The 13664-nt window shown below is 33.6% G+C and overlaps 1 long non-coding RNA gene across 1 annotated transcript; it reads right to left on the reverse strand.

The window, feature by feature from the left end:
• Window positions 1-5059: 5059 nt before the first annotated feature.
• LOC141598241 (uncharacterized) lies at window positions 5060-9498 on the reverse strand. The gene is made up of 3 exons (XR_012523362.1): window positions 8222-9498; window positions 5455-5626; window positions 5060-5378 (listed from the first exon to the last, which is right to left on the reverse strand). It is a non-coding gene; the product is annotated as an uncharacterized LOC141598241 (long non-coding RNA).
• Window positions 9499-13664: the final 4166 nt, after the last annotated feature.

The raw sequence follows: 13664 nt of genomic DNA on the forward strand, positions 1-13664 counted from the left end.
AAGTTTCCGAAATGGTAAGTCTCAAAATAGCAGTTACTAAATATAGTAGCTACAACTCGTCACTTGTATAAAAACAAGGACTTATAAAACCCAACATAAAAAAAAGGGTTCTAAACATAGCTTAAAAGAAAACAAAGAGTAGGTCCCAATTGACCACTCGCTAGCTCTCACTCAAATCTCAGCAAACCAATACCTATCATGTTATATACATAACAGCCACAATCAGTGGGGAGTAACTCAGGCGTTCTCCCAGCCACATTTCATCAAGTTAAAACAAGTAAATGATAAAAATAACCAAATACTTGAAAACTGAAAACATTAATAAATCAACTTTATACCTAGGTTAACCAAGGAAAAAACGGTGTTTGGCATAGGTACTAAAGATAAGGACTCGTCCCCTTTTTAGCATTCTATGCCTAAAATGACTCTTTGTACGCCCGGATAAGGCCATCCACTATCCAAAGGTTCGAGTAAGGGGTGAGGGTACGTATTGGGAAGCCCTTTAATCGGACACCCAATCCCGCCCGCGTTAGCGCCCTCTCGATCGATCGTGGTTGTTTAATTGCAAAAGTTGATAAAACGGTGTAAATGCATGAATGGACATCCAAAAGTTTTAACCTAACATGTGAGCTTTCTAAGTCGGTTTGTTAATCCAAATATCAAGCATAAGATGTCAAGTTGGATTTAGATTGATTTGCATGTGAAAACGGAAATTAAACATCCATTTACCAAGTTCGGGTTATGATGCTTAACACGATCCATTTATTGAAAAAGGGTGTCAAATGACAAAGTGTAAAAAAACGTAAACTTGTCAATCTGATCCGTCACGTATTCGGATAAACCGTAATCGGGATCCTCCTAGACAAGTACCAAAATGGGAAAGAATAGGGCCATGCAGCCCTGTTAAGGCGCGAGCCTATTGGCGAGATAAAGGGCTCTGCCCTGGTTTTAAAAGATGGAAACACACGGCCGCTTGGGGCGCGAGCCATGAGCCGACCTAAGGGGGCGTCTCCTGGTTCTTGAAAAGGTTATTTAAAACCGTATTTATGATGAAAGATTTGCAAATGTTGTTTGCATGACTCGGATTAATTACTATTATGTTAGTAATATTCGTTGTCGGCTTTGCAAGTTTGAAAAGCATAGTTTACAAATAAAAATGTAAAATGTTTGATTTGAACTAAATATGTTAAGTTCATTTCTTTGTAATTAGTCAAGTTAATCATCGTACTCGGATTAAACCGACATGGTATAAAGAACCAAAGATGATTATGAATTATGACTAATATATTTGAAAATGTAAATAAATGAGAAAAATGCTAAATAAAAGAAAAGGGTGTTAAAATAGCCATTAAAATGTAATTAACCAAATAACATCATCGAGTCACGGATTAAACCGTCATGGTATAAAGAAGCAAGGATGATTTTATAATGGTCAAAATATGTTTATCATAAAAATGAATTAAAATGGTAAAAACCGTAATAGAAAAGAAGTGAAAATGAAAGAAAGTGTTAAAGGAAAGACGAGAACAAGCACGGATGAGTCTGACCTGGACACCCACAAGAGGCGCGAGCTTCCATGCATAGCGAGGAGCTTTTGTCTCAGGCCAAAACTCGGTTTTGGCTCGTCTAACCTAAATTTGAATCGTGTTATGCATTGTTCATGCTTATAAACTCGTCAAAACAGTAAAGACATGAATTAAAGTGATATATTTACATCCTCAAACTTACGTGTATTGATGTTTGCGACGTAGACGACTTTAGAGACGGTTTTCTCGTTGTGACTACTCGCGATCAAAGAAGTTTAAAAAGAGTGCCTTAGAAAAGGATTTTGTTTTGAAAATATGTTAATTAAAACATGTTGATTAATGTTGAGTTGGTCGAATGGGTCGGTCGAATGCACGGCGACGGTACCAAACAAAATGTGTAAGGCTTGTGTTTACGATCGGTAGGTCGTAAACACGTGTCGATTTTGTGACTTAGGAAGTCGAGTATAGAAGTTTAAGGGAGATGTGAGGGGCCGGACTCTCGCGTGAGAATTATGGTGTGTTAAGGGTGGTATTTATAGAGAAATGTGGGGAGGTAGGTCGGTTGAGTTTGCTTAAAGGCTAAGCAGACACCTGCTTTAGGCGCGAGCTACCTTGTGATACAAATGAGTGTATTTTCCCTTTCAATTTGGATGTGCCCTTTGCTCCATCCATTGTTTGGTTTGTGGTATTGAAATGAGATGTCGTGTAACAATATGGGTATCTAATAAGATGATTTTGGGTGTTACTTGAAGTTGGTGTTTTGTGTGCTTGACTCGGGTTTGACCTGTGTGAGTCGTGATTTGAATTTCGAGTCGGTTTTTGGCTCGGTGTCGGTTTTGACTCTAATTAGGGTTATTTTAATGGAAATGACATGATGAAGACATTCATGGCATTATTTTTGACATTCGAGATTTGGGTTGACTCGGGTTGACCCGAGTTGCGGGTTTCGAGTCAGTTTTGGTTCCGAAGATGGTTTTGACTCTAATTAGGGTCATTTTAATGGAAATAACATGATAAAGACATTCATGGCATTATTTTTAACATTCGAGATTTGGTTTGACTCGGGTTGACTCAGGTTGACTCGAGTTGCGGGTTTCTGAATCAGTTTTGGGTCCGAAGATGGTTTTAACTCTAAATAGTGTTATTTTAATGCGAATGAAGTTAGAAAACCATTTATGAAATCACATGTTTGGTATTTATAGGAAAATGAGTGGTTGTGTGAGTTTTGAGCGACGTGGCCACTGGCCGCTCAAAGAGGTGCAAGCCACGTCGCGGGTCTTCGAGTTGTCCTGTCACTTTCACACAAATGCAATCATGATTTGTTCTATCCAAGGATTTGTAGTCACATGTTTGGTACTTGACCATTCATGAATCCGGGAAATCTTAGTATAGAATGTTTTGAATGGTTTGTTTTTTGTGTTTGACTCGGTTTGACTCGTTGTTGGAGTCTGGATTTGAATTTTGAGTCGGTTTTTGGTCCGGTGTCGGTTTTGACTCTAGTTAGTGTCATTGCGACCCGTCGTCGTGCATTAAACACTCCAGGTACTTTTGAAAAGTTTTGAAATGTTTTATTTTTGAAATCGTTTTAAGTTTTCCGACGTAAAGTTGTACACGAACTGTCGATCAAACGCCGCGATTCCAAAGCATGTTATAGTCCGATAATCATCGGGTGTTTGTTGGAGTCTCAGCAGATACTGGGTATCTACAAGGTTGATCCTTGGAGGTTCTGAGGAGTAGATTAGGAAGGTTGTCACTGAATATACACTTGTCACTGAATATACACCTAAACTAGGTCAACCTTTTGGTACGTCAGATGCTGGTATCGAATTTTGTGAGTAATATGCAGCAACATGTGGATTTGAACCCATATTATCTTCAACTAAAAGGTAATTGCTTCCGTTGATAAAAAGAAAACTTATTGTATGCCAACGGGAAGACTGTAGGGCAAGTAAAATGAGAGTTTTGCCCTCTAATGATGAAGGACATGGACATAATGTTATTATATGGTTATCAACACATCCATATTTATTACTAGGGTAAATCTATCTAAGTAGACGCATAGCATTGTTATACATCCTGAAGTCCTCAAATGCTCAGATACCCTAGCCTTGGTTGTTGCTTTTGTTTGCTAAACTTGACAGTTGTCTTTATGCAAATCAGTGCACAATGCACAGGGCTTGTAATTAGGTTGAAATGACTGGAGATTTAGGCATCCAACACTTCAGAATGTCTCGAATCAAAACAATATTAATTTCGTAATACATATGTAGAATGATTGTAGTGACTTATATTTATTTGTTTTCTGCACGTTATGTTGGATACTATGGGCCCTCATTTGCAGGTTATCAATAAAAGGGGGCTTCCTATTTCTCTCGTAGCAGATTCATTGGTTGTTCTAACACCTGAGCAAAGCATATAGGCAAACTCAGATCTGCTACCTATCAACTTCAGCGGGTTGTCTAAGGTGAAGATGCCTGCACAATTCTAGCTAAAACTCCGCTAAATCTTATGCTTATGATATGTTACAAGTAGTTATTCTTCTTATGTATTAATTAGTTATCAATAAGAGACAACGATCACACCACATGATCCAAAGATCACTACGATTGGTTGTAAAGCCAGGATTACATTTAGAGCTATCATTCGAGAAATTAACAAATGTAAAGTGATATTTTTTGTCGTTGATCAGTTATGTGAGGCCCAAAATCACCTCCTTTGTCCACTCAAGTATAGAGTATTTCGGCCAACATTCAATATTTTTATATTTCTGTATTTCGTTTTGTCTTAAAGATGCTACTAAGATGATTTTTATTGTTTTTTTTCCCGTTTTGCGATTTCTTCGTTTGCCGAGATTGGTTGAGAGTTTATGTGCATGCAGAAGAAGTCTATTGTACATCATCAACTGAGCAAAGCATCTTTTTTTAGTCATTTCTCTTATAAAGACAAATTCTTTATTCTTAATACCGTTCCAAGTGGTTACAATTTTGTATTGTTTCTTCATTTTTGGTTAGCACTATGTTACTCTTATAATTTTGATAAACGTTTTACAGCTTGTTGGAAACAATACCCGAGTACGTCAGTTACAATATCATTGTTTTATCAAGATTTGTCATTTGTATTTTGTTTATCACATTTTTTAATAAACAATATATCTTTATAAGTTTCACAGTTTATTACAAACAATGTTACACGTTATGAGAAACAATATCACATGATTTGCTTAACTATATCACACGCTGAGATTAACAATATCACCCTCAGATAATGAAGTATCCCAACTAACACCAAAGAATATCACACTCCACCCAAAACAATATCACAGTTATAAAGATCGTTTTCACCCTTCGACTTTGTGATATTAAGAAACAATATCACAACCATCACCAAAGAATATCACACTTCACCCAAACAAGATTATCATAGATAAAAAGATTGTTTACACGTTCGATTTTTTTGATATAAAGAAACAATATCATAATCATTACCAAAAAATATCACACTTCACCCAAAATAGTATTCACATATTAAAAGAATGTTTACAACCGTCCAATTTCGTGATATTAAGAAACAATATCACTACATACATGGCACAATATTGTTACTGATTTTAAACAATATCACAAAATTCCAGTAGCAATACTAGTTTATGACAACTACTACTTACATTAGATTACTTATCCTACCAACATTACATCAATGCACTTTCAATTAAAGCTTTCAGTCAACATATTCCTAGTAGTCATTTTAGTTGCTTCCTCTACCTCTGCCTCTACGACTTGCAACAATCTTTACTCTTCTTTTTTTTTGGGCTCTTCTCCATGATTAACACCATCTTGTCCACAATCAGCTCGTCTATAAACCAAACGCAAATAAATGTCAGTATCATTTTGGTTTTCTAGTATCATTTTTTCTGGTTTTTTCCTTTTACCTTGCTTTAGGAGAGTGACGAAGTATGAATGCTTTAGTGTCAATTTCCGATAACTCAATAGGATCATCCTTGGTAAGGAAAAAATGCACCTAAATTTCATGTGTGGTCATACTGTTGCTTCTATGCTATTGCACAATGTTGAGGCACCCAACTTTACCCAAGAAAGAGCTCGCTACAAATAAAAGACATGTTGCAGAACCATGAGCACAGAACAAATCCTATTCAAATTTTCCTAGTTCTATCAATTAAGGCAATTGTAAAAAGACGTTACGTTTTTGCTGCTTCTCAAACCAATAATAGGATAAAAAAGTTGACATCCATACACATTGGAAAGGTAAAAAAGAAAAACCCAATGAAAAGAATTATGTTCGCATAATGCTCAACAATAACATGTCCAACACCAAGGGCCTCATCACGGACATATTCTTTCTCATCCGTAAGACCTAGATTAATAAATGACCCATACTAGTTAGTGAACTCAGCCAAAGCAAATATTCGATGATCAAGCAAGCTTTATAGAAATTGAGTATTATTGCATTTCAGATGAAAGGCGAAGCAGTTAAAAAGTGGCTAGCTAATATTGCACATCGCAAAGCGCCCAAGAGAAAGCTCAAACACCAATATAGTTCGGTCAAACTGTAATCCCCTATAAAATCTAACGGAAAAAAAGTGGTGGAAACACTGTCGAATGGGATTAAATACACAATGAAAATGCTATGTGAAATAAAAACTTGGATTAATATAAATAACCCTCGGGAGAAAAGTTTCCCGAAATGGTAAGTCTCAAAATAGCAGTTACTAAATATAGTAGCTACAACTCGTCACTTGTATAAAAACAAGGACTTATAAAACCCAACATAAAAAAAAGGATTCTAAACATAGCTTAAAAGAAAACAAAGAGTAGGTCCCAATTGACCACTCGCTAGCTCTCACTCAAATCTCAGCAAACCAATACCTATCATGTTATATACATAATGACCACAATCGATGGGGAGTAACGGGCGTTCTCCCAGCCACATTTCATCAAGTTAAAACAAGTAAATGATAAAAATAACCAAATACTTGAAAACTGAAAACATTAATAAATCAACATATGTTTAAAACATAACTAAATAGAAAACCTTTCAAACCAAGCCATAGCTCGAAAGATAAACTACCACGTTATCGAAATCTCAACTCTTCTTATGGAAATCAGCTTAGTGTCTTAGTATAGATTTTCACTCGGATCATGCTAAAGTACCGTAATACCACTCAACAATAATAGGGCGGCATCTTACTCCGCAGTGCGAGACCCTAGTCTAAGTGTATGTACATAACTCCCAGGGTGCAACACTCCAAGACGATCACTGACGACAATCATCAGTTCTATAGCGCGGCGACTTACTACGTAGTGCGAGGCCCTAGTCTAAGGTATGTACATATCTCCCGAGGTCCAAGACTCCCAGTACGACCACTGATGCATCACTCCTGGATAACAACAGTTCTATTAGGTGATGGCAAAACTAAGCATATCCTAAGTTTATTATTCTAAACCTTACACCTAACTGTTCCATAAGTATTCAAAACCACTTCAAAAGTATTCATTATTCAAATTCTTTAAAAGGAAACCTTCTAAGAAGGCAACTTCCAAAAATAGTAACTTTTCATAAATAGAATCTTAGAATAAATACCTTCTCAAAGTAGAAATCTTATGAAAATAGTAATGTATGATGTCGTAAATAATGTCATTTAAGAAGTTAGAAAATATATGTTATTCTCTTAATACCAAATTGGGTAATCCATTATTTAATAAAATAATTTTAGTCAAATACCTCTTATAAAACAGGCTCTTAACACATTCTGGAATCATATGAAAAATGACCATAATACCCTTCTTCATAAATTAACTACAAAACCATTATTTACTCGGTTTAACCAAAACAGTAATAGATTTTAACTTCGATACTCATGAAATTTAACGTGAGTACTTTTCATAAGATCTCGGACCAGCATGTAAAATTTCGTAAAAATATATGCTCATTTGATATATGAACCGAATTAAAAACAAGATTATCGTAAAAATCGCAAAACACCATTTCAATTATTAAAAATATTTTCTGACCATAACGGTTCCCAAAAAAATTTATACCATTCTGGAATTAGCAGAAACACCAAAGATAATTTTTCCAGCAACTAAAAATCGTAAATACTATTTATTAAAATTGTATTCCGAAAACAGCCATAACTGTATTTTATTTATTAAAAATATAATTCAACCCAAAATAATTTTTAACAAAATTTATATCAATCCATAATTCATTATCAAAGCTAATAAAATAGGTTTCATGAATTAGAAAATTCAAAAACGAATTAATACCTAATAAACATCAAAACCGCTGAAACATTGTATAAATCATAATAATTACTAATAAGATTAAAAGATCGAAACTTTTATGATCCTAAGTCTTAAAATTTATCATGGGACCAGAATAAAATTTAGAAGATGAAATTATACAATGATTAGTAATTTAAAATCCTAGAAATCGATATATTGCGATTATAACAACAACAACATTAGATCTAATAAAAACAATACTAAACATGATAAATTCATAAATAAATATTTGTTTTTTTATAATTAAATATCAGAAACTTTCATTCCACGAGAACAAAAATTCGAAATATATAAATTTAATATCATAATTGATTAAAACAATGATAATAATAAAAAACAAGCAACTACTCAACCATAACTAATGAAATGCCGAGTCATGCCCTTAAGAGTTACCTTTTATTCGCGCTCCAAGTCGATGAAATACTCTTCCTCATACGGATCTTGACGATAGTCTCCAATAACAAATATTCATATATGATTAAATCATATACTAATTAAATAAAAATCAAAACTAAATATATGACAACGATTAAGGGCAATAATTACCCTTAGAATAGAATGGACGGATGATGAAGGAAGATCGATCTTAATAAAGAAGCAAGAAGGCAAGCACCTACGTAGAATTTGGAAATAAAGAAGCAGGGAGGTAGACACGTACGTAAAATATTACGTATGAAATTCGTGACTGATGAATCTCACGGCACTTTTAGATAGAAATAGGGTTTGTTTTTCCTTATTTCTTTTTAGATAATAAATAACCTAAAAATGTTGATCAAATAAAGAGGGTTTAAGAGGAACTAACTGAGTAAAAAGGGGAAACAAATATCGCATAAGAGCCTCAACAAAACTGGTCAAAGGGGGTTGTTAGACAAAGTCCTCCTCAAAAATAATTTGTAGAAAATTAATAAAAGAGGAAAGAAAAAGGATTAAAAGAAATGAATAAAATAAGATCAATGAATATCTTATGTAATGCTTATATTCTCAGCTCAACAAGTAAGATCGAGCTAAAAAATGATATTAACATTTGATCAAAAAAACGTCATTATATAAATAGTCGATCCAACAGAAATCGAACTGTAATTCGATTTAAAACGGAAATTAATTAACGATTTAAACAAAAAAAGAAAATGATAAGTATAAGTACCAAAATTTAAATCTCATAAATACAAATTAAAATAAATAAGATTAGAAAATTGTGGGTGTTACAACCTCACCCATTAAGAAAAAGTTTCGTCCCCGAAACGTGAAAGTAGAAAAATAAGATTAGAAGAACAAAGACTTGTAAAACATTTCAGCTGACAAATATATTTGAAAAGTCTTTGTTGAGATCAAAACAATTCTTAAACCAATTTTCAAAATTGTACAATTATAAATTACTTGTCTCTTCCCATAGAACGAGAGAATATCTGTCGCGAACAAGAATTCTGTCATCTAAGATAAGAGTAAGTTAACATTTGAAAAATCAAATCTCAAACCAAACGTTAGCAAGTACCGAACCGGTCATTAGACGTCTTTAATGACAAGTCCTAGCAACCAACCAATGTCTAAATCCAAAAGAAGATGTTTAAACTTTACTTAAACCGTAAGACAAATAAAATTTATGAATACAATACAATACAATATAATATTTGAAAGTTTTTCAAAGCATCATCTAATTTATTTAAAGCAATTTTGAAATATTTACAAACAAATTTTGAGGCATTCCGAAACCAAAACCAAGTTTAAATACTAACCAAGAGTAAAACTAAAATAAAGTGTAAATTTGTGAAATCATAACCCAGATTGTTAAAATTTCCAAGATAACCAAAATTTTATAGAAGGCAAAAATTTTCTTTAAAAAGAAAATATTCGAGAAAAAGTTAACGACGAGTCAAAACCAAAAGTATTCAGACTTAAGCAAGGGTCGAGGAAATTGATAATAACTGGAGTAATCCGATGCTCGAGAGAAGAGGGAAGGAGATTCAAGAGCTATACAAAGCTCTCTCAAGGATAGAAAAAAAGGTCAATCATCTTGAGATTCTCGGTATAACACCTCTATAAAACTCTAACTTTCCTATTTCCATCGAAACCAACACCAAGCTTGTTAACACCAGGCAACTAAGTTGTCAACCTCAGAGTTGCCTAACTTCCTAGTTTATATCCTCCAATCTCATCGATTGATACAACCCCCATCCACAACATTACATAATTGTTCAACCTCTCAAAACATCATGGTAAGGATCCAAGTCGTTCAAAATCCAATGTTACTAACCAAAATTCCACAAATTATGAAAACACAACTAATCCAATTAACTTATAAGGCTCTTAAAACTGTTCAAAACATATCAGGCTTGCACTCGAGAAGAATTCTAAACCCAGAATAGTCAAAATAAGACATACCACACTCAAAGATTCTACTCTTTTGAGATCTCAACCAAAGAAACAAGGTTACTAAATCCATAAGACCCCTCAAGTTATGGAACATCAAAATAAAAACCACCATCTAACAACACCATTCCATCAAAAAGTTATAGAAGTCCCACCAAAATTCCAGTTATAACATCGCAACACTAGGTGGTTATCAACTCAACTAAGCCACAATCTCGGTGGTCTAAGATCCTCAAATAAATATTTCCTTTAAGGTAATTCGAACCAAAATATTCCTCGAAGTATTCCATATACTGTAGTTAAGACATCAAAGCACAAAAGGTATCAAATCCTCAACTTCAAGATCTTAGATTCCTCAAATAAACACAATCAACCCACAATGCGATTGTGCAATAACATTTCTTATTCACAAGGTTACCACTAATGAACCCAAATAAAGTTAAGTGATAGCACCTAAAGTTCAAAGGTTACAACCTTATATCAGAACTCAGCTATCTAAATGCATAGTAATTGAAACTAAGACCAATCTAGATCAACCAATAATTATACAACGCCTTAATCACATCTAGTCCAAAATATGCAAGATACCTATAATCCAAAGCCAACATTTAAGCCAAAACTCTAACTTCCTAAATCATTAGTCACCATTCAAGTTAATCCATAAGTAAAAACTCTTTCAAGATTAGGCATTCAAGGTAAAACTCACCACCCTCAAACCAAAAGTAACAAACCTCCACTAAACCTCAAACAAACTTGACTTCCATCACAGTTCACAAGGAAACGGTTAGTCTAACCAATGAATCTCAAGAGAATAAATAGCAAGAATGGAAGAATCGCAGACAAAGATTCATTTACCAGAATAGGTAATGAAGATTTGTAAGAGTGAAAGAAGAGGAACCTTGATCGCAAACTATCAAGATTTGAGAACAAAGAAGGAATCTTCAGGTATCCAAAGTTGCAAGGGGGTTCACTAGGTTACTCCATCTTTTACTGAGAAACAAACACTCCAGCCTTGGGTCGCTCCATCTAACGGATCCACAGTGTAATCATCTTTTAATCTACTACACCACTTTGAGACTTGAGTCTACTCTTGGTCATCTGGCATGTAGCTCGAGCAAAACTGAATTTGAACTGGAAACCACTGATGCATCTTCTTTGCAGCACCATGTCCTCGTCCCTTCATCTTCTTTATTGGGAAAAAAAAAAGACAAATTCGATGCTAGCCATTGAGTTACACAAACACATAAGCTAGCAAACAAGTCCTTATTTGTTTATACCCATGTCTCTCTATCTCATTTTAACTCAATCAGACATTTATTAGTCTTTTTGCCTAGAGATCAAAGTGTGAGCGTCGGGAGCAGTATGCTCTGATACCAACTATAATCCCCTATAAAATCTAATGCAAAACAGTGGCGGAAACACTGTCAAATGGGATTAAATACACAATGAAAATGCTATGTGAAATAAAAACTTGGATTAATATAAATAACCCTTGGGAGAAAAGTTTCCCGAAATGGTAAGTCTCAAAATAGCAGTTACTAAATATAGTAGATACAACTCGTCACTTGTATAAAAACAGGGACTTATAAAAACCAACATAAAAAAAAGGGTTCTAAACATAGCTTAAAAGAAAACAAAGAGTAGGTCCCAATTGACCACTCGCTAGCTCTCACTCAAATCCCAGCAAACCAATACCTATCATGTTATAAACATAACAGCCACAATCAGTGGGGAGTAACTCGGGCGTTCTCCCAGCCACATTTCATCAAGTTAAAACAAGTAAATGCTAAAAATAACCAAATACTTGAAAACTGAAAACATTAATAAATCAACATATGTTTAAAACATAACTAAATAGAAAACCTTTCAAACCAAGCCATAGCTCGAAAGATAAACTACCACGTTATCAAAATCTCAACTCTTCTTATGGAAATCAGCTTAGTGTCTTAGTATAGATTTTCACTCGGATCATGCTAAAGTACCGTAATACCACTCAACCATAATAGGGCGGCGTCTTACTCCGCAGTGCGAGATCCTAGTCTAAGTGTATGTATATAACTCCCAGGGTGCAACACTCCCAGACGACCACTGACGACAATCATCAATTCTATAGCGCGGCGACTTACCACGTAGTGTGAGGCCCTAGTCTAAGGTATGTACATATCTCCCGAGATCCAAGACTCCCGGTACGACCACTGATGCATCACTCCAGGATAACAACATTTCTATTAGCTGATGGCAAAACTAAGCATATCCTAAGTTTATTATTCTAAACCTTACACCTAACTGTTCCATAAGTATTCAAAACCACTTCAAAAGTATTCATTATTCAAATTCTTTAAAAGGAAACCTTCCAAGAAGGCAACTTCCAAAAATAGTAACTTTCCATAAATAGAATCTTAGAATAAATACCTTCTCAAAGTAGATATCTTATGAAAATAGTAATGTATGATGTCATAAATAATGTCATTTAAGAAGTTAGAAAATATATGTTATTCTCTTATTACCAAATTGGGTAATCCAATTTAAATACTAATCCATTATTTAATAAAATAATTTTAGTCAAATACCTCTTATAAAACAGGCTCTTAACACATTCTGGAATCATATGAAAAATGACCATAATACCCTTCTTCATAAATTAACTTCAAAACCATTATTTACTCGGTTTAACCAAAACAGTAATAGATTTTAACTTCGATACTCATAAAATTTAACGTGAGTACTTTTCATAACATCTCGGACCAGCATGTAAATTTTCGTAAAAATATATGCTCATTTGATATATGAACCGAATTAAAAACCAGATTATCGTAAAAATCGCAAAACACCATTTAAATTATTAAAAGTAGTTTCTGACCATAACGGTTCCCAAGAAAATTTGTAACATTCTGGAATTAGCAGAAACACCAAAGATAATTTTACCAGCAACTAAAAATCATAAATACTATTTATTAAAATTGTATTCCGAAAACAGCCATAACTGTATTTTATTTATTAAAAATATAATTCCACCTAAAATAATTTTTAACAAAATTTATATCATTCCATAATGCATTATCAGAGCTAATAAAATAGGTTTCATGAATTAGAAAATTCAAAAACGAATTAATACATAATAAACATCAAAACCGCTGAAACATTGTATAAATCATAATAATTACTAATAAGATTAAAAGATCAAACTTTTATGATCCTAAGTCTTAAAATTTATCATGGGACCAAAATAAAATTATAAAGACAAAATTATACAATGATTAGTAATTTAAAACCCTAGAAATCAATATATTGCGATTATAACAACAACAACAACAACATTAGATCTAATAAAAACAATACTAAATATGATAAATTCATAAATAATTTTTTCTTTTATAATTAAATATCAGAAACTTTCATTCCATGAGAACAAAAATTCGAAATATATAAATTTAATATCATAATTGATTAAAACAATGATAATAATCAA

The sequence above is a fragment of the Silene latifolia genome, chromosome 9, assembly GCF_048544455.1.
Source record: "Silene latifolia isolate original U9 population chromosome 9, ASM4854445v1, whole genome shotgun sequence".
NCBI lineage: Eukaryota > Viridiplantae > Streptophyta > Magnoliopsida > Caryophyllales > Caryophyllaceae > Silene > Silene latifolia.